Below are 22,764 nucleotides of genomic sequence, written 5' to 3' on the forward strand. Positions count from 1 at the left end.
CCACACATTATCTCTGATAGCACTTTTAAAAATGTAGCTTCCTCTGTCAGATCATCTGCCTCTGAATCACTCTATTGGAGGTAATTCTGACATTAAGAAATTAGCATTGGGGATCTTATAAATATACAGTTGCAAGAATTATTGCTTGGTGATGTCAAGCTTGCGCTGATCTGTTAATAATCCTGATAGTTGTTAAAAACCATCTCAGCAAGATCAACGGATGTCTTATGACTTATAAATGTGTCTAAGCCATAAAGAAGGGTAAACATCTAGTGTTTTAGATCACTTGAAAGTCTTCGGTACCATGAAATGCCTATTCCCTCTGTATGCCTGTTCCTTTAAGACAATTGAAACCTGAGCCGGAACCACAGTCCAAAGGACCAAGACAGATAATATTTTTATTGCATGCCTCAGATTTAGCGGCCTTCATGGCTAAAAGGTTAGACATTAAAACATAATTGGGCACTCACCCTGGCATCAGCATCGTGAAGCTTTGATGATTGGCACCTGCTTCCAAACAAAATGTTTGGGGGTATCCTGCCCTTACAAAGGCAGAGGACTTCTGGCACTGAAGTTCTCATTTTCCTGTATGCCCCCATTAATGCCTCTGACAGTTTCATGCCTGGAAAGATCTGCAGTTTGTATCTACAGGCGAAACTGAAGAGTCACACTAAAAATCTTTAAAAGCATGGAAACACACTGTGTTTTGGTAGACTAACCAAGGCATTCCTTGGACATTCCCCCTTGTGCAGTGCAATCATGCTAGAAACAAGAGACGAATCCCATCAGTACCATAAGATTGTCAGGGTTATTTCTTAGGTTAAAAGATTAACATTTAACACTCTTCTCCTCTCAGGATGAGAAATTTTGCCATCTGAGAAAGCAAAAATGTGACGTATGCCCAGACTGAATTCTGGAGGTGTATCTCTCACTTATATATATTTTTCAGTTTATTCTTCTAAGTCTTTTAAAGGTTTTTTGAAAAGATAATAATGATCCATTTTACTTATCCATCAAAAGCTTTGAACTGAAGGCTTTTTTCCTGAGTATATAGTTAGAGCATTAAGGGCAGTATGGGTAGACCAGCCAATCAGAGTAATGAGTCTCCACTGCTTGAGAAAGTGAGATTAATCTAAATCAAATACTTTCCACTATGGCAATTTTAACTAATTCCCTCATGAAAGTACAAGAGATATGTGAAACCCCTACAGTCAGCATAAACCTCCTGGTAGGGCTAGACAGGTAATACCTTTTAAGCTTGTTAATGTCTTATCCTGCTGGTTTCTACAACTGACTCAAAGAATAGCTGAGTACTTCTCAACCTGTCATTACAGAGGAAAGCAACTTTCAGCATGGAGATGGAAGGGGCAATGCTGTGTTTTATATATCATGGCTTGATAATACTGGTATGGCTACTGCTGTCTGGACTGATGTAATTAATGCCCTTATTAGTTTTCCCAATGCATTTGTAATACGCAGACAGAAATATTCAAGGAGGAAATTCTCTCAAAAGGAGAGGATTATTTATTTATTCATCTGCCAGTCAAAGGTTTCTGTTGGAACTGCCTAGGCTACATGGGGGGAGGTCTCTTCACAAAGGGGCCCACAGACACACCTGGCTCATGGACCAACAGGTGTTGTATGTGAAGAAGATGCAAGCGCTGCCTTGCAAGATGGGCTAGTTGAGCTGCGGGTCTTTCTATTTTTGCTGGAAGGGCAATTTCTATCTGGCTATTTAAATCCTTTGCAGTAGCAAAATGCATGCTTTGGCATTGTTTTCACAAGCGTAGTATTTTATGAGGTCTGCGCACCAGAGTCTCAGCAGTTGTACAACAGTAGCAACAGAGCTGTACTGATTTACGTCATGTGAGAATCTCTTTTTCCCCTCTAAGGTTCTTCTGATCAGTGTTAAATGAAGATTCATATAGAAAACCAGTATTATTAACACACTGAAAAGTCTTTGCAAATCTGAACATTACAAATAAGGGAACAGGAGAGAAGAAAGGTTAAGAAATATATTCAGAACCATGCAGTGAGGAAAATTAAGAGCATACCGTTGATCTCATGATTTTCTCTATTCCAGAAAAAGTCAGTCAGGATGCCTGTCCAGAAGAAAAGCAGCACAGGGAATCTGACAAACATGGAAGGTGCTGCTTTCACTTAGGTAGAAATTTCACCCATTTTCCTTCTCATTTGTTATTTGCTTCCTCTGTTTTGCTCCAGTGCTGCCACAACAGAACAACTCCCCTGTGACCGTGGCTCTTCTGATGCTGCCACTGGGTCCCTCCACTAATAAAAGCTGCTGGGGTAATATATAAAGCCATGAATGCTTGTTTACATTTTATTTTTATTGCTTCTAGTTTTAAAAAGGGAAAAAGTGTGTACCTAGAACTGAAATATTTGCTCATATTAGCAATGGATGATATTATCCCCAGGTTCTCTAGTTATGTTTTTTTGATACAAAGGTAATTGGAGTAGAGCATTATAGAATTGCTGTTGTTTTTCTTACTGCTTTTGCTAGAGACAATGTCTCATGCTCCAAAAGAAACTCCGTTACAGACACTTTGATAATAATAGTACAGAACTTCTGTGCTAAAAGAAAAGGTATTATTAAGCACCTAGCAATTTAGCACAGTAAACTCTCAACTACTGGATATTATATCAGTGCTCTTGCAGAAGAGAGGATTTAGCCATCAAATTATGAGAGGTTTTTTTGTCTCTATCAACCAGCCTGACTCTTGCAAAGGTGTGAAATAAACGGCTCTTTTACTCTTGGAGGCCACGACTAGAGAGTATATACAGTGGGAGTAATTTTAAGACTAACCTATTGATATATATATATTCCAACTCTATTAAGAATTCATACCTTATGTCCTCCCTTACTGAGTGAAAGTATTCGTAAATCCACTGTGAACATTTAAGTGCTATTTAAATACAACATGTACACCATCAGTTCCTCCCTTTGCCTTACAATGCTCCCAGGTGTAGCCTGCTTAAAATGCAGCCACGCTATAGTTTTGAAACACATTTAAACCAGGAGTTAACAAGCTACAGGCAAGCTGCTTTACTTGGACAACAAAACATATGAAGTTTACAGGAAAAGAAGGGGATAAACAGCTGTGTATTGAAAATCTTCAGAATAGTAATTCTCTGTTGCTTCCTTGGGTAACCTGTATTTTTGGATAACAAACTCCTTGGACCCAGGATATTAGTTTCTGTAAGTATCTTGAGATCTGGTCTCAGAGGTCACCCAAGAAAGGTCAAATCCTTCCGCCTAACCTTTTGGTCAAAGTCTGCTACGAAGTACCTTGAATAACAAGGTATTGTTATTCTTTCTCCCAGCACCCTGGCACACTGGCGTGAGAGTTTACTGCCGTGGTTTTGCCTAGAGAGAGCTGAGTCAGGTGGAGCTGCCATCTTCACTTCATATACTTCACCCATGTCATGGTATCAACCTCCTTCATTCCTCTCTGGCTAGCTGAAGTGAGCTATTATTTAGGAGACCATAACACCTCATAAATGGCCCATTCAGTAAAAAGCTGAAATATGTTCTTCCAAACAGCTATGGGCAAATCACTACACTAGAGAGAAGGACTAGGACAAATTCATGTGTATTTCATTTCAGTAAGAAACATAGGAAGAAAAATTAGGTGAATCCAAGTGGAAAAAAGATAATTTAATATAAGAGGATATCTCCTTCTGCATGTCAGACAATATTGCAGGGTAAGAGAAACAAAGGTCATAAAACTATACTCGGTTATGTCTTTTTATATAGGCACTGCTTATTTATGTGTTTAGACTTCAAGAAACTTTGCTAATGGAGAAAACTAGCTGAGGGAAATTGTTCATTGCAGAAGCTACAGAAACTAATGTATATAGGGTCTGTTGCCGAGAAAATAATTTCCATTTTTAATCATAGAATTCAGGATGAGTCAGAGCAAAGGTAGACAATGTAAAGGGCTATTGAAAAGACTAGTTTAATAGAAATATTTGAAGATAAATGTAACATATCTTGTGAAAAGGCTACTCTTAAGGAGAATAGAGGTGTCTTGATATAACTGAAACATTGCAGAGATCGTTTCTGCCAAAAGGAGTTTACAGACTTACTAAAGAAATGTGTTGCTTACAACAGTAGCCTTATAATCAGAATATTTAAAAAATATCAAAAATATTACATCTTCCTGTCATACCACTAACAATCATCAGCAAGCTGTATTTGTAACATGGCATATCAAGGGGACATGAGTTTCCTGCTGGGTCCTCCAGATTATTTATTCTTCAGACAGTGTAGAAAACCTTGGGTTGGGACATGTGTCCACAGAATATCAAAACTGTATTAAAACTCTGAAGATTTTAAGACTAAGGCATGAGAAACACACTGAGAAATTCAAGTCCATTGGAATAAATATAGGTCTTCAATGAAATGCATATTGTTTTCTTCTGCTTCTTACACCTGCCTATAAACTACTTTCTAGTCTGGATTAGATCTTTGCCAATTGGAAAACCCAGGAAGAAGTCTTTCTTTCTTTTTGCATCTGTTCAAACTCCTAAACTTTTTTTTTGTCTATGATTTTTCTGAGGTTTTACTACATCCAAGATGACATAGTTTTCTCTCCAAGATGACCTGGAGTTTTAACGCTCATCAGATTCCCCATGTGAAATCTCCACTTTACTGTCTGTGCTTGAGATGCTAGGTTAGATCATTCCTGGGGACTTCTCCTGGCTGGTGAACCCTGGGCGCAGATGCAAATACTGGTCCTTGGTAGTATGTTGCCAAGTGTACATTCTCTTGAAACCTCCTGGGGTTAGGTGACTTTAAGATCCTGCTTCCTCTCTTCTGGACACTTCTCTCTGCTAAAACAGGAGAAAACCTCATGGTTGCATGATGGTTAACTTTGATCCCTTCAGCTCATAAAATTCTCCCAAAGACCAAAAATGGTACTTGAATATATTGTTAACTAGGGTTGACCCATACAAGGCCTGGAAAGATCATGTGCCCTTCTGAATCCTTACTAAGTGTATACAGACACAGCCACGTATATTACAACAGTTATGCAGCAGCCATGGCTTTTGTCCCAATGGACAAGAAACCAGCTGCCTTGGCTGGCACCCAGTGTAGGACAAAGAGGACAGCTGTCTCCTGTGCCTGCCCCCGCGCAAGGCTTGCCTGGAGGCTACAGCTCACTTATTTCCTGAATGTTTGACTGCAGAATCAGTTCCTGTTCTCCAGTCACCCTTAAGGCACTGATGTCAGAGAACAGACATGTATTCTATAGTGCAAAAATAAACTCTGGCAGTCAAACATAAAAATATTTTCCTATTAGCAAGCACAAGCAAACCACCTTGGACTCAACCATGAATGGTTGGTGGCAACGGGTAAGCCACCCCACACTAGACCAACTATTAAAACAACAAAAGAGAGAAAATATGCACATTTAATCCAAAGTTCATTACTTGTAACCTAGTCAAGTTAAATTCAAACTAATGAAGATGAAAAGTAGGTTTCTCATGTCTTGTTTACTGACAAAAAAGGATAGAATCATAGAATTGCTGAGGTTGGAAGGGACCTTTAAGATCATCAAGTCCAACCTTTAACCTACCCTGACAAAAGCCACTTCTAAACCATGTCCCTAAGTGCCCCATCTACCCTTTTTTTAAACACCTCCAGGGATGGTGAATCCACCACCTCCCTGGGCAGCCTATTCCAATGTTTAATAACCCTTTCAGTGAAAAAATGTTTCCTAATATCCAATCTAAACCTCCCCTGACATAACTTGGACCCGCTTCCTCTTGTCCTATCACTTGTCACCAGGGAGAAGAGGTCAGCCCCCATCTCTCTACAACCTTCTTTCAGGTAGTTGTAGAGGGTGGTAAGGTCACCCCTCAGCCTCTTCTCCAGGCTAAACAACCCCAGCTCCCTCAGTCGTTCCTCATAAGGTTTATCCTCCACACCCCTCACCAGCTTTGTAGCCCTTCTCTGGACACACTCCAACACCTCAATGTCCTTCTTGTAGCGAGGGGCCCAAAACTGAACGCAGTACTCGAGGTGGGGCCTCACCAGTGCCGAGTACAGGGGAACGATCACTTCCCTAGTCCGGCTCACCGCAGTATTCCTGATACAGGCTAGGATGCGGTTGGCCGCCTTGGCCACCTGGGCACACTGCTGGCTTATATTCTGCCAGCTGTCCACCAACACCCCAAGGTCCTTTTCTGCTGGGCAGCTTTTGAGCCACTCTGCCCTAATCCTGTAGCGCTGCATGGGGTTGTTGTGACCCAAGTGCAGGACCCGGCACTTGGCCTTGTTGAACCTCATACCACTGGTCTCAGCCCATCGGTCCAGCCTGTCCAGATCCCTCTGCAGAGCCAACCTACCCTCAAGCAGATCAACATGCCCGCCCAGTTTAGTGTCATCTGCGAACTTACTGAGGGTGCATTTGATCCCCTCATCCAGATCATTGATAAAGATATTAAAGAGAACCGGCCCCAGCACCGAGCCCTGGGGGACACCACTTGTGACTGGACACCAACTGGATTTAACTCCATTTACCACCACTCTCTGGGCACGGCCATCCAGCCAGTTTTTTACCCAGCGAAGAGTACACCTGTCCAGGCCATGAGCAGCCAGTTTCTCCAGGAGAATGCTGTGGGAAACAGTGTCAAAAGCTTTGGAAACATCCAGGTAGATAACATCCACAGCTTTTCTCTCATCCACTAAGTGGGTCACCTTATCATAGAAGGAGATCAGGTTCGCCAGGCATGATCTGCTTTTCACAAACCCATGCTGACTGGGCCTGGGATAAAAAAGAACCCTCCTCCACCAGATATTATGGATCTTAATTACTGCTCCTAACACTGACATTGCCACTGTATTTTACATCCTGACAAGTCCTTTCTCTGCTCATCTTGATCTACTTCTTGCCAAGCAACTGTCTCATGTTGCCCATTGCTGAAATGGGGCGGTTTTACCATCTCTAAGTTCCCTTCAGACTTAGAAGCTATAGGCTAGCTTGGTTGTGTACATGCTGTAACTGAGAGCACTGCAGATTGTATTTGTTTTGAAATTTTTAGGAGGCACATGTAGCCTAAACCTGTGAGTGTATACACCATGGCAAGTAATTTGATAGGGAATGTAGTCTATAAAGCTTAGGGGATACACGCACTGTGTATGGTGTAATTTTGGTGCTCTTAGGATGCTGCAGATGGATCTCTAAGGTTAATGAAGTCAAGACAATCAAGGGTGGGCATTGTAAATGGGAGCCTGTAACACACAAGATAAGCACAGGAACAGTAGAGATGAATGACAAAGTAGTTCAATATGGACATAAATTCACTTCTAGTTGATTGTAAATGAAAAAATCATGTGCAAAACATCACTTTGGTAACAGTTTACCTTCTGAAACCATGGCAGTAAAGTTGTTTTTATTTCTGTCACACACTTCAGGTAAAGCTTCCTGAATCACAGACTGATGAAATATAGTATGAAGACAGATTACTGACTGCAATGACTGGGATATACCTGAGCAGATGGAGAGAAAATAAGTACATAAATTAAAAAGGAGTGCAAGATTTTTTCTTCTTCTTTTTTCCCCCCAAAAACAGAATAAGCATATATTCCTCAGAAGCTTGCCTAACTGAGATGTGAACTGATGGATTTAGGAGAGGAGAAAAGTAGATGTTTCTTTGTAGATTTTAGTATGAGGCTCAGACTATTTGGAGTAATCCAGAGTTGTGGGGGATTGTTAATAGCTGGAAGAAGTCCTGCCCTTTTGTATTCTCAACAGGAGAAGAGAAAAAAGACTTAGGAATTAGACAACTGGTGTTACCTGGAGAAGACTGGATGAATGCGAGATCAAGAAGATGAGCTTTCATTCTGTATACTAGGGAAACAAATCTCCATCTTTTGTTCATACAATATAACTTTTTCGTTGTTTTCTTTTTTTCAGCAAAATGCCCTCTTTTTTTCATGAAAAACCAAAGCATGTAATGACTTTCAGTGTTCACAGGAGGATATGTGCAAGTTATAGTTTGTATGCTTTTACCATAACCTAGAATAAGTTTATTTTTTAGGAATATTTTTCCTTTTATTTTCTGTGACAAAACCTCTCTCGTTAACTGTGGCCTTTCCAACGTGCCCATTTCTTATCTGCCAGCATCGCTACCTACCCAAGAAAAATATCGTTTTGTCTTTAGTTTTTAAATTACAGAAAATGTATAATTAATTTTTTATTTCCGTAACTGTGGTCTAGAGAAATGAATCACTTTTCCTAAGGTTACATGAGAAGCCTTTGCCAAAACCAGAAACACAAATGACAGCTCTTGAGCCTCAGTTCAGCATCTCAACCACAATACAATCGTTCCTGCCTCAAATAGCATCTGTTAAAGAGATGTAATTAATTGCTGCAGTAGTTCCCATCTTACCAAAAGCAATAAATAAATAAACAAAATGCATATTTCCTGAATGATTGAAATCCCAACTTTCAGTCTCAGTGGGTAAATATGATGCACATCACCTTACACTGTGTAGTTTTATCAGGCATGATTGATTTGATAATAGGTGGGTTTCATTTTAATATCAGTGACAATGGAGGGAGAGGGGAATAAGAGAGTGGTACAGTATATCAGGTATTTAACAAAGACAGCCTGAAAATCAATAATAATCCTTCACTGGTGGCTGAAATTTTCAGACAACTTAAGCAGATGAATGGCCCATAATGTCACTCAGTAGTATTAGTCTATTCATAGGCTCACTCTTCCAGTAAATGAGAACTGTTGTTGATTAAAAATCCATTCTAGGGATGCTCACCAACATATTAAGTAGATCTCATCTTCCCAGTGGGGTGAAAGTATTTATATTTTTCTTCTTTTCAGCCTTTATTCAGCACTATCTTTCTAATCTCCAGGGGTTACCCAATATGAAATTCTGCATGCCATGTCCCACTGTCCCTATGTGGCTATCGGTCTCCACAGGATGACTGCCCCAATGCCAGTTCTTCCTCCTGTCCCAACCAAGGCAGCACTTTGAGACAAGGTTTAAGGTATGTAGGTGGCCTCCGTGATAGCATCTCATGTTCCTGAACGAGTTTCTTACCTGTGAGGTAAAACCCAAACATTCTCCTCCTTTTCAGTGTGACAAATTAAGGCACAGTGCTGCAGTGGAACTTGTTCGAAGAATCCCATAAAGACTAAGATGGGGCAGGGATTGAAACCATAATCCTCTGTTTTAAAGACAGAGTGCCATGATCATTGCATGGGCTATTAAACCTAAGAATCCGCTAAACCCTCATCACCAGGATTTCACATACCCTTTATTGAAAAACAAAGGAAAAAAGAACAAAAAAAAAAAAACTGAAAAAAAATGTAGATGGCTAGCAAGCACAAAGTACAAAACTTTCAGAGCACTTGGAGCGAAATATTATAGTGGGGTAAAAATGAGCACTGACAACACCAAATTAAAAGTGAAATGTGTACTTCACTTGACTATCACAGTAGATTTTCAACTAGTAAATAAAATGGCATATAGCAATGGGAAGTTAATCAGCATAGATTGTAGGAAATATTATTTTTCCATAGGAAGTTTCAAAACCAAATTAACTTATTTTAAAAATATTTGTTTTCCATGCATACTAGAAAAAAAAAAGAAAACAAGAACTCAAATCACTTTCTTTCCAATGAAATGTTTCTACCTTTTTACTAGGAGAAATATCCATCTTAAATTTAAGTTGAAAATGTCAACGAGCTAATCTAGTAATAATTCAAGGTGTTTACCTTTTTTAAGTGTAGTTTTTAGGTTTTTGCTGTTTTCTTTTTAAATTGGAATGTGATCATAGAAGATACATTTCACAGAAGGAATTGCCAAATTTTGATCAGCTTTACCAATTTTGAGCAAGTTCCTCATCCAGGTTCATGATATCCTGGAATCATTAGAGCCATGAGCATTTTACAAGATGAAATCCACTCCTGAAGAGATCATTAAGTCCTTTGTCTCTCAAGGGCGTATAAACCATGTGCATTTTCATTAGCTGCATATTTTGATTTCGGTTAGATTTGTTGCATAAATGAAGTTATACAGAGCTGTGAGTTTTTGAAGATCATAGCCACTGCAGAAAAGACACAGCGTATAGAATATAATAGGAAACTTAAAATGAGGTGAAGGTGTGGATGGCGTGTAATGACAGTAGATGACTATGTGCTCTAGTTATGGACAAGTAGGTTGCAAGTTTCATTTATCCTCCAATAAATAGGTAATCATTGATGATTTCATTCCTGGCAGTCTGACTATTATCATTCAGGAACTCAGTGAATAGAGCAGGTATCCACCAGAGCAGGTTCTTGAGAGCTGCTGTACGAGTGAAGTATAAAACTCCACAAAGATAGATAAAGAGACAGAAGAACAAAGTACTATGATGATGTCTGTAAATTGGAGTGAAAGCAGGGATTGGTTAATGTAATTTGGATTGTTTCATATTTAATTAACTAACAGTTGATTGAAAAATTCTGCCTGAGGTAAATTAGTACTGGGTATTCAACATCTCCAGCAGCCTGACTGCTTTTGGAATGTCCTTATCTGACTGAAATTGGAAAAAAAGCAATGCTTTTGGGTTTTTTTTTTCCTGACAATGCTAGTTATTGATCACACTTCATTATGAATTTTTTCTATTGTTCACATTTGCTTGTCCACCTCCAATGTCGATTTGCCAGTTTCTCTTGTGATTTATCAATAGCAGCTGCCAGCCAGGAGGTTATTATAGTTCAAGTGGAATTAATGTGGCAAAGGAAGTCTATGGGCTCAATGAACATAAAGATAGGGTTGACTTATTACCCAGGAGATGGTGGTCTCACCCCCACGCAATGAATTCAGAATCAAGTTGCTCTGACAGCAAAAGGCCAGATTAGTGCTACCTCTATTTTTGCTATCAGCTCTAAACCTTTCACAAACAATACATTCAGTATTACTGACTCAGGGGGAAAACAAAAAAGGGGCTTCAGCTGTTCGTTGACCTGACCTCATCGTGTATAGGAAAAAGACACTTATAACAGCAGTATATTAAAAATGAAGTGTGCTGAAAGAAGCATTGAAACAAGTCAGGTGTTTAGCGAACCATCAGCTTATCATTTTTTAGCTACATTAGGAGGCAGTACCAAAATCCAGATTACAAGAATTTTCAAATAAACGGAGCAGGTCAAGCTCTAGTAAATGAGGGTTTGAATTGCAAGAGGAATCACGTGTGGCTTAACTCAGTTTAATGTGGTTAGTAGTGATTCCCAAGCTTGAAGGGTGATAAAAAAGCAGGAGTGTTTTTCTGATAAGAGCTGGAGACAACGCATGAAACAAAAACAGGAGACCAAACAACAAATGATCAGCAGTTTTTAACCTTTGCAAATGGAAGGGGGGTCCACGGCTTTTAATAAATGTAAACAGAGAGTTGCTCACATGGGGCCAAGTTGTATTCTCACCTCTTTGTTAGGTGGGGTGAGAGGGGTACTGGCAATTTGCATACTGGAGAATCTGGGTGCCTGCTTTTCTGGTTTTCAGAGACGAGCAAGACTTTTTGTCGGCTCACTGGCAACATCTCGCGTCTGTGCCTCTGAGCGAACCAGCTCCATGGTACTCAGGCAAATTGAGAGGTAGGAGGTGATTACTGATATCTTGGCTAAGATAAGTTAGATTCCTACCAAGTTTCTGCAATGAGTGCAAAACCAGTACTTGGCAAAGGCGGCAGCTACTGTGGCTGTTTAGGATGCCTGTGTTCTGGCTGGCTGGCAAAATGGAAAGAGAAAATTTTTTTTATGCTTCATCCTTTCCTTTAGGAGATTATAAGATCTTTCTCTCCTTCCTGATGCCAATTTTCATGACACCTGTAGGAACTTAAGTGCCTTGAGACTCAATCCTGTTGACCAGTTTCAATTATATTTGACAGAAGGATATAAAAGTTATTAGGAGAGGGCAACTAGACAGGAGGACAGAGACTACAATTGAAAAATGTGGAATCCTAAAGAATGACATGATGCCTGCTGTAAGTACACATGAATTTTCAGGGTAAAACAAGAATTAAAGCAAAGGCATAAATTGATAGATTGACAATAAATGCTATGGTGGGTCTTTTCCTTTGGGAAATGAGGAATTGATGAGGCAGCATGAGGAATTCTATAGCAACCAACTCTCCTCTTGTTTTGATCCTAAGAAACAGATTTTACTTCATTATGCCATTTCTGAACCACCACAAGAAAAACAAATTATTCTCAGTTAAAAATCTTCTATCATTGGCAGACTGAAATCTGGGGAATTAAACTGATGAGCTTAATCATGATGGGTGTCCATCTATCCCCCTTTTCTGGCTCCTGGGTAATTGGAATAACAAGGAATTCAAACTCCTTTCTCCTTTCTCAAAGAGGCAGAGAATGGATTTTCAGCAGGAAGGGATTCTACTGGACAGATCTAAACAGTCTTAAGCATTGAATATGAATATTCACCCCAAGTTTTCACAAAAGAGTGTTTAAGGAAAGTTGAAAAATTTTAATTTTACTATTTCATTAATATTTGAAATATGCCTATATACTGCCATATTACCAGAGTTGTAAGTGGTAAAATAACAAAACAATTGCTTTTAATTAAAAAAAAAGAAAGAAAAAATAAAAATAAAAAAAGAAGAGGAAGAAGAAGAAGAAGAAGGAATAAGAACAGCCTACCCTGGACGTTGAAGCATTGGGAATCTTGCAGAGAACCTGTTGATTAGCAGCATGTGAGTCACTCAGCTCAGATGAGGTATGGGGCTGCAAGAGGTTGATATGCCTTCGGAGAAGTCTCAAAGAACAAGTTATAGTGACAATTATTGGAAAAGAAAGGATAAAGAATGCAGATAAAAGAGGACTCACCATGACGATAGCACATGTCGCAAGGCATACCACGATGAAAGAATGCAGACCAAAGAGGACTCACTATGATGATAGCACATGTCACAAGGCATACGATGATGAAAAATAAAATAAGTGCTTAATTGCAAAATCCTTGCAAGAAGTGTTGTATCAGAGTAAAATGGGGATTATTGTATTAAGACTAGCAAAATTGTGGTACATTAAAAAAAAAAAAAAAGTGCCTTGTGTCTGCATACCAGCTTCTCTAATGTCCTGGTTTAGATAAATGGTACTTGCAGTGGCAATAAGTTAATTGTTATAGGAAAAATTAAATAACAGACTTTAAGAATTGCACAACTCAAAAGCAGCAGGAACCCTTCCTTTCCCTCAAGATGGGCTGAAAAATTTGTCCAAGATAGTGGAGGATTTTACCTGCCTGTTTTCACAGGGATTAATTCATCACAACTGCATTTCTCACACCTTACTTTCCCCAGCTGGCATGCTGTGGCTTCTGTTTACTAGATTCAGAAATGTCTTGTCTCATAATCCTCCAGTCCTCTTGTATAATCTTCTGCGCAACTCAGATTTTTCTTGATTGTACGGGATGCTATCACATCCTATTGACTGTCTGGGTATGCAGGTATCTCCGGGGGTGTTCATCCTTTTGTGATTAGCAGCTTATATGAGACAATGGATAATGGAGGTCAGGCTGTGTGGGGGTTTGTCATTTTGGTTTGGATGTTTTTTTCTCCTTTAGTATCACTTTTTAAATTTCTTCCAGATATTAGTATGTGTCAATAATTTTATCATACTCATCTATATTTCAGGGTGCTTGATTGACTTTACTTAGGGTTGTAATGGTTTCAATATATTTTTTATTTTCATTTTGGAAGGCGCATAGAAGTTGGACATTCCTGATTTGCTAATGAATGTGTTTTGTGTATCAGAATTTAATGGAAGACCTTAACTAAGTTTCTAATGCTTTGAAAAACAGTTTTTTCTTGTTATTCTAGTTATCTTGAAGCAGCTGATCAGTTATGTTGTGTTAACTGTACACCTTCTCTTATCACAGTCTTCAGCTCTTGCTTGGACAAACTTCTGTGGCCACTTTCAGAGTTTGTTATTTGTTACAGAAAGATCTATTCAGCTCAGAATAGCACAAGTCTATTTTTGTGTGGCCATCCCAGTGCTACAGGAAGTTATGCATTAATTGATGAGAAAAATAATGGGACAGATCCTGAAGCACCTTATGCTTTACCTGGAAAAAAAATTAGATGTATTATTAACTTTTGGGTTTTGACTCTTTAGGAAAGGATATCTCATACAGTTGAAAATAGCCATCTGCTGTGAGAGCTGGTATCTCCCTTTACCTTTTTTTTTTTTTTTTTCCTTATGGAGAATAAAATGCTATTGGAGCCTCTCATAAATTCACAATTCCAGACTTGAAATCTTAAGAAAATCACCAAATATTACAAGACAGACACTAAACAACACAAAAATTGGAAAAATTGTGGAAACATAAAATAAGTAAGTTTTCTATGTTCTATCATCATTTCTGTGTTCATTCATTTCTGCACAGCTGCCAATATCATAGGCAGACAAAATGCTTTTCTTATTCACACAGACCAGTCCGAACTGGAGTCTGAATAAATGGCAGAATTTGTACCAGCCCTATCATATATTTGCAAATAAATACTTCTGGCCATCATTGGCACTAATTTAATTTTCTCAGTGTTTATAAAAAAAGCTGTGTAAAAACGTGGTAAAGTAAAAATAAGTTCTCCTCTTAACTCCTGTGATATGAATTTTCAGAGGGCCACAAGAGAATAAATCGCATCAGAATAGATTGATTTTCTTTGGAAATATCCCTACAGAACATCAGGATGGGCCATAACACTACCTGAATTCAAGTCATTGACATCAGTGTGAAAAGGATCCTGTTCAAGAGGTTTTAAATATAATGATCATATTGTCAACCTTTATAATGTAAATTTCATGACAATTTGAGCTTTGCAGTAAATGCTGTCTTGTCAAATCCATTTCTTGAAATATATATTAAGGAAACGCATTTTTGTGTAGAAGGAGCATTCAAGGAATTAATGAAACTCTTCTTTCTCTGTTGCTTTTGATTTAAGGCACTAGCCTTCGCTCCTGCTGAAATGGTAACTGAAGAGCATACTGCAGGTAATGGGCTAAACAACACAAGCTGGTATCATCCTGAAAAAGTCTGAACAGTATGACATTTAACTCAGGAAGGCAAAGCACTGACCTCCTGGCCTCATCGATCTGCGATGGGGCAGGTTCACAAATTCCTTTTGCTGAATACCAAACACTAATCTTTCTCTGGATCCTGAGGCAGCTGCCAAAACCGAAAACTTGTCATAGGCTCAGGAATTCCTCAGATGTTCCATTCACTCCCTGGTTGCTTTTTTTTCTGAGGCTGGAGATGAACCCTTCTTTTTCCTATCTCACTTGTAAAATACTGTCTGATAGGCATGCTCATGTGTTGACCTATATAGTTTGGCATGTTTCTTTTATTATTTTTTTTTAATTAAAATTTTTTACTGATTTTGGCCACTCAGCTGCTAAACTGTCATTGGTCACATGTGGAGGTGCTGCTCTTCTATGAGTGGGTTGAGTTTCTGTGACTTTCTTTTTTATCTATGTGTTTTTCTCAGCCCACTTCTCTAGCTCTGCATGTGCTCAAGAGATATTAGCTGTTATTACACCATTGCCTTCACAAAGAAGACGACTTTCTCTTCCCTGATACATGTGTAAGGGAGACAGTAACCTGTGCTTTGATTTTCCCATATTCTCTTTTGGTCTGCTCACCATCTTGTACATCTGCTTGCCTTTAGAGGTGGACATCCTTAGGAGCTCATCAGAGCAAGAATTAGCTCAGAGTTCATGGACCCCACAGCATGCAATGCCTGAATAATGTTAATCCTTAAAACATTCTTTCTCGTTCTTTAATAAAAATACTCCCACGAGTAACTGAATATTCAAATTTGCTATTTCAGGTCTTGAGCATGCAGAGGTTGAAGTAGTAGCAAAAATACATTGACTTCCCCTGAGCAAAATCAGGCCTTTAGTAATGATTCTGTGGCTGAGCTGGTTCTGCCAAAGGGTTAAGTAATTTGGAATTAACAGGTGAGCAAATAAAAAAAGGAAGAGTAGCATTCAGGTGCCCACAAGCTGTAGCCTCTTAGCTTTGTGGGCTGTGAAGCTAATACTTATTCCGCTGTTATTCACAGTAGGTGGCACATGCTATAGTCAGATATTGGTGTTTCTTCTAATTTGTGCTTCGTACTTCAGATACATTCTAGCTTTATTATATATTGCTCCTTAATAGCCTATGGCTCTTTATTTTTAGTTCTCAGAACACATTTAGCAGGCTAAGGTAAATTTTCATAAGAATACAAATGTATGCCTTTTTTTTTTATATAAAAACCCAATGCACAAACACTAATTAATAGAATTAAATCTTTAAAACTGATTGAGCAAAGCACAGAAAACAGACCTCTGAGTTGTCCTATTTACTAAAACATAGTGATCTCTAAAGTTAGGTGCTTGCTTAAGAGTTTTATAGGATTGTGTACCTTAACAGTCACCTCTTCTTCCAGCCTCCTTTTAACTTTCTTTCTTTCAAAATGCTTATAAGAATAATAACATCTTTCACACTCACACCTTATACACTCACTGAGGAACACAGAGCATAAAATAATGACCAAAAAAAGGACAAAGCACAGGCAAACTAGAAGTGGGTACTTGACTCCACAGGCCAGTGTCTTCCCACATGTCTTCCATCACCAGGATTTTGTTTATTCCAATGACAAGTCCTTTGGAACAAACTTTTACTTTCCTGAAGAAATGAAGCGTCTAATCTATTGATATAAAATCAATAAATCGAGTATGATAATAGACATTTAAATGAAGTACTAAACTGATAGTAAATGTCAATGTGATACCTAGCACATAATTCTTATTTAGCTAATCCATTTTAGCCCCTGTTGGAGCCTGTTGATTTTTAACAAACTGCAGTGTTTTAAATACTCTGCAAGAAATCTGTTTTTACAAACGTTAACTCTCTTGTACTGATCTTAAAGACAAGTTTAGTTTTAATCTTAGAGTGATGAAAAAATAAGCCTCGATATTCGAGACATGGAATGCATGGTATGAATTTAGAAAAAGACACAAGAACTCTTTGCCTTCTGGTGATGGTGAAAAAGTAAAATAGGGGTGAGACATCCCAGGCTGACAATTCATTCCAGCTGATACATGAGGTAGTATCAAAATACCGCCTACTCGCTGGCTGATTCTCTGTTCACAAGTGTGCTGCTCAGTTAGATTAGTAGAATTGGAATGGAATGATAAAGTGTGAAATCATACATGAACTCTGGCATTTACTTGGATCCTGAATTTCTCAGACCAGGAAGCAATATATGTCACAACAAAATGAGGCATCATGGTTATGGAGGAATGGAATTTACTAAGATACGAAAATAGTATTTTGCAGTATTTGAATTAGTTGTCTTTATGAAAACTGACACTAATGTCCAAATGCTGAAAGTACTCTGTGTGTGTGCCTTTGTAATTGCTGCTGAGCACCCCCAGTTTATCCTGGATAATGGGGTTAATTAACTGGATTAATTTTTCTTCCAGAATTAGTTCCACAGTTATCAATCTCCAATATTTTAACATGAAAATCTCATTGCCAATGGCAGCAAAATAACAGCTGTGGCATTTCAGAGTATACATTTTACACCTTTGTCAGTAAATGTAAGAGAGGAATGTAAGAGTGAACAAAGCCTTCAGAAATCACTAATGAGGGGACTGGCATGCAGTATTTACTGACTTAAGTATGGGCATTGAATTTCTTGCCATAATGGAGAAGGCAAAGCAATTCACAAGCCAAAGGTTTTTGCTATGGGTTCACCTGTTTCAGCATCCACAGCCAAGATATTCTTAGTTAATTTAAAGTACTGTTCACAACATAGATGAATGATATTTTCATTAGCGTTAAGGAATAAGATATTAGAAAAGTTAACCCTAACACTTTTTATGGATGTTTGCCGCTTGTCTTCATGTTCATTACAAAATGAGGATAAGTAAGACCAACTTCAACGAACAATGCAGGAAATGCGTGAAATCTTCACAAACTGCTGCAAAGGGCTACCTGTGTTAAATGAAGGTGTTCTTCCCATGTTCATTTAACAGATTTGAATAAATTATGCTGTATCTAATGGTTTAATGTCTTCTCTGGAAACAAATCACAATTAAGTCATTAAGGGTTCAGTTCACAATATGATGGTATGGTGTAGACGTACCTGCACTAGTTTCAAAATACTTATGCAGACTTCTTTTTAAGAGGAAAATACCTTAATTCCCAGGCTGGAGAGACATGATTCCCCTCTTCTGCCTAAGTGAAGAGTCTTTTTCTCTCTTTCCCCAAAATGCCAGCGTGTCTACTGCTGTATGCGTGTGAAGGGCATCATAATAGTTGTCGCAGCTTTGTCAATAATGGAGATATTTGAATCTCTTCAAGAAGAGGAGATGCTTGAGATATCAGGTCATCTGACTGCACTTATCCTCGTCCTAAATCTAAGTAAGGTCTGTATAGGTGCATATGTCACCTCTTTCACCTGTTAGTATTACTTAATAGGACAGTATCCACGGCAGTATTTCTGGAGTCACTATTTTAGAAGCAAAAAAAGAACACTCAAAAAACCACCCATTGAATATAGCTTTTCTGGGCATATTCATTTTGAAGAATGCTCAGTTTGAAAATTCTGAACAAGCTTTGATACAGAGAAAGTGTCCCAACATCCATGGCAAGGCAATCCCAAGCATATGCAGAAGGACATTGGAAACTTCTCTGCAGAAGGCTTAAGCACCTGCAGATGCTAACATTTTAAGGTAGGTGATTGAACACCTCTCTTATAAAGAAAGGCTGAGGGATTTGGGTCTCTTCAGTCTGGAAAAAAGACGGCTGAGGGGGGAACTTATCAACACTTATAAATACTGAAAGGGTGGGTATCAGGAGGATGGGGCCAGGCTCTTTTCAGTGGTGCCCAGCAACAGGACAAGAGGTAATGGGCACAAACTTGAGCATAGGAAGTTCCACCTAAACATGAGGAGGAACTTCTTTACCCTGAGGGTGGCAGAGCACTGGAACAGGCTGCCCAGAGAGGTGGTGGAGTCTCCATCTCTGGAGACATTCCAAACCCTCCTGGACGCGTTCCTGTGCAGCCTGCTCTGGGTGACCCTGCTCTGGCAGGGGGGTTGGACTAGATGATCTCCAGAGGTCCCTTCCAACCCTATGATTCTATGATTCTATGAGATAAGTTCTAAGGCATGGATTCTTGGATACTTAAATTTTTTCTAAATTCCGTTTTACACTTTAAAGCCAACTTTGGATTATAACTCTCATCTCCCTTTGCACTAAAGCATTTTATATATCAAATGGGGATAAGTGTACTTTTTTCCTTATAGGGATGTAAGCATGGCTGAATGAAATACAATTCTTAATTACCACATTGTGGGGTCATCTAGCTGCCTAAGTTCATTTGCACTTTCACCTCCAGTTCACAGTACATACAACACTGCAAGTGTTTAAAAAGTCTCAGAACAAAGATAGGACTAAAGCTTTAATGGGCAAAGACTGGTTTTTTTTGTGAATTTGAATAATGTTTTACTTTTAATTGACTTAGAATTAGTGAAAAAAAAAATTATTTATAGTTCTTAAGAGAACCTCCTCTTCTTTATCTACCAGTAGCTGGACAGCAGCATATTTACCCCCAGAGGTGGTAATCTGAAAATGATTTCAGTTTTTGTTCTGTTGTGTGATACTACTCAGTGTCTGTCCTGGCAGCCTCCTGCTCTCCAATCCTATATGCTCATACACAGTGTTGTAGAAAGACACATACATGTGGGAGGACAGAGGATGACCTTGCCTCTGACATGAGGAAACTAGAACAACTGGAACTGGAACGTCTCTGTCACCAGGAAACTGGCATTCCAGGGCAGGGGATGTCCCTAATATCCATAAGAGCTTCAGGGAAAGATAAGCACACAGTCAGATCCTTGTTGGCTACTCCAAACAGGTCAGTGCAAAGAGGTGTCATCCTGGTGCAGAAGGTGAGTGGCTCATGGTGAAGGGCCTTGGACAGGCTCTGCCTGTCCATGCTTCCCATCCTTCAATGGTCAGTCTTCATTGTGGAGGACTACATAGTCCTTCATCTCAGAGCAATGGGATGGTGAGATTGGGCTGTGCTTCAGATGTGTCCTACAGCATACGGAGCTAATAGGAGGAAAGGAGCAAAGGCCATCCCTCCCTTAAGCATCTCAGGGGACAAGGAGGGCAGATACCAATTCCACTATTTCCATGGTGATTACCCTTACCACATCACACATGCACAGAGCAGCAGATGCCCACAGCTGAAGCCTCATCAGCTTTTCCCTTGACAGCAGAAGAAAATTTCCGTGGACAACAGTTTCAAGCCAAAGGTTGACAAGAGGTAAAGTTTTATACAGCTTACTGGTGTGTTCACAAGATGCCCACAGGGCAGTGAGTGAGCAATAGGGTGCAGGTGTAGGCAAAGATTTTGTTTTAGCAAATGATGGGATAGCCCCAGTCCCATAGCAGACTCTTGCTCATATGAAACAAAGATGCAAAGTTTTGCCTCAAGGCATTCTAATTCAAACACTAAGGATATCACTTAGCTGGCATGGGAATTTCTAAATTATAACAGCCACACCCTATTATGTGGTGATAGTTCTGCCCAGAAAATCCATGGTATTGGATTTCTGTGTGTCTGAGGTGCTATCCCAGCAATTTTAGTTAATTTTAGCATCTGTAAATGGAAGCTGAAACTTTAAAGTACAAAAAGAGAGGCTGACTATATAAATAAGCTGTATAGATGCATGAACTGAAGTGAGACTGAAATTCTAATTCTTTATATATTGCATCGAATAATTGGAGTTTTACACCATTTCTATCAAAAACAGTTTTTCTATTTTACAGTTTCATTGTAAAATATAAAATTTCATTTTCTCAGACTTTAGATCCTTTTATAAAAGAGTAAAAGTATACCTCATGAAATCTCCATACACATTACACTCTATCCATAAAGCCTCCATATGACAAAACCAATAAATAATATGCACCCAGAAATAGCTCTGCACCATCCATTTTCCCAGTGCTTTCTCCAGGAGCTGCTGAGTAGCACTTTTGAATATCAAAGCAACAACCAAGGTTTTAGGGTCTTGCTATCTGGTATCCAGGTTTTAAATTCTTTCTCAGACTTTTTAGACATTTTAAACTGATATACAATTTAAGATCACTCATATTTAGCCATTTTTAACCTTCATTGCAAAACTCAGAAGAGCGTTCTTCCTAAAACCAGAAAGCAAAAGATTTTTGGTAAGAAAGAGAAGTTTAAAAGCCCTTGCATGGGTGAAAGAATACAAATTAAAAGGCATCAGTCAAAGTTACAGCAGCATGCAGGATAGCCTTAGCTAAAATCAAAAAGTTCAGCCTGCCTTAAATAATTCAAATATATAAAATCCAGTTTCTTCAATCTGCATTTCAGGCATAAGCGGTCTACTGAAATCAAGTTGTAATTTCATAAATGCATTGATCAAGCTAAGTTGATGTTGTCTCTGAAATCCCATCTTCCTCCTCACTGTGGCTATTTACTCTTGCCCTGAATGTGAGCAGAAAGCTAACCTAGTAAAAACAAATCATTATTTTTCAACCAGTGATCTGGCTCACTACCCACCAAGACAGGGATGAGCAGCCAAGAAAAGAGAGTATTTTGGACTCCCTCTTTCAGCAGCAGTGATGACTTGCATTATTTGCCTTAGCAAATTTTCAGATAGTTGCAGCTCACTCTGAACTGATGCAGAGCTAGAGCGTTTCATTAGGGATTTGGCTGACTCTTCTCTGCTCCAGTGAAGGAACTCTGAACCCAGATGCTTATCCACTTCTCTCAGTGATATCAACTGGTCTCATGTCAGATGTTTCACAACATTTATTTGTTATAGTAAGAGAATGTACAGTTTCAAACTCTAGGCAAATGTCAGGCTTCAGACTTCAGGCATCAAACCTGAATTTGCTCCGCATTAAAACAGAGAGCAGTCATGGTTTTAAATGAGAATGTGAATTATTATTTTTCAACAACATTCAACTGAAAAATAGCTGCAGGGGACTTTAAAAAGTACTTACTTTCAGGCAGAGATAAAAACTGTAAAAAATTGCAGGCCCCAGAAATGAATGTTCTGGGAAGTCATGAATATGTGAAGACAAGTAAGTATAATACAAACTATTTTGCAATCTTAAATGTAGCAGGTGCAACTCATAAGCTTTCTATAATAATATAAAAACATTGGTACATGAAGAAGAAAAGAATATCACCGAGTTTTTTGGAAAGATTAATGGCAATAACATTTGTGAAGAAAATTTCTGTATTGCCCAGATTTGCAGTGCTCTTGAATACTCATTCAAGTTTACCTTAGCAGCAGCTGTCTGTTCTCTGTTTTAACATCTGTCTTTCATGCACTTGATAGTTGTGTGTGAAGTTTATTTTTAATTCCCTTCCTCCCTTCCCCTCCCCCCTTCTTCTTTTGTATTTGGTGGCACTCAAACTTTTTTATTTTTCATTTACAATATTAAAACAGGTAATTTCATAAGTTAAAATTAAGATAAAAACAACAGATTTTTTTCTGCCTAAGAAATTTGGGGAACTATATAGTGTTTGTTCTTTTCCATAAATCTATCTTTCTATGAACAAAAGTAGAGAAGCTTGCTTGTGACAAGCAGAGGGCTGATGCTCCAAGGTCTGAGGGGTGGCTTACTAGTGAAGGCCCTCAACCTGTTGCTCTGAGATGTGCTGGGTACGCTGCAGCACACTT

The sequence above is a fragment of the Larus michahellis genome, chromosome Z, assembly GCF_964199755.1.
Source record: "Larus michahellis chromosome Z, bLarMic1.1, whole genome shotgun sequence".
In the NCBI taxonomy this organism is placed as follows: domain Eukaryota; kingdom Metazoa; phylum Chordata; class Aves; order Charadriiformes; family Laridae; genus Larus; species Larus michahellis.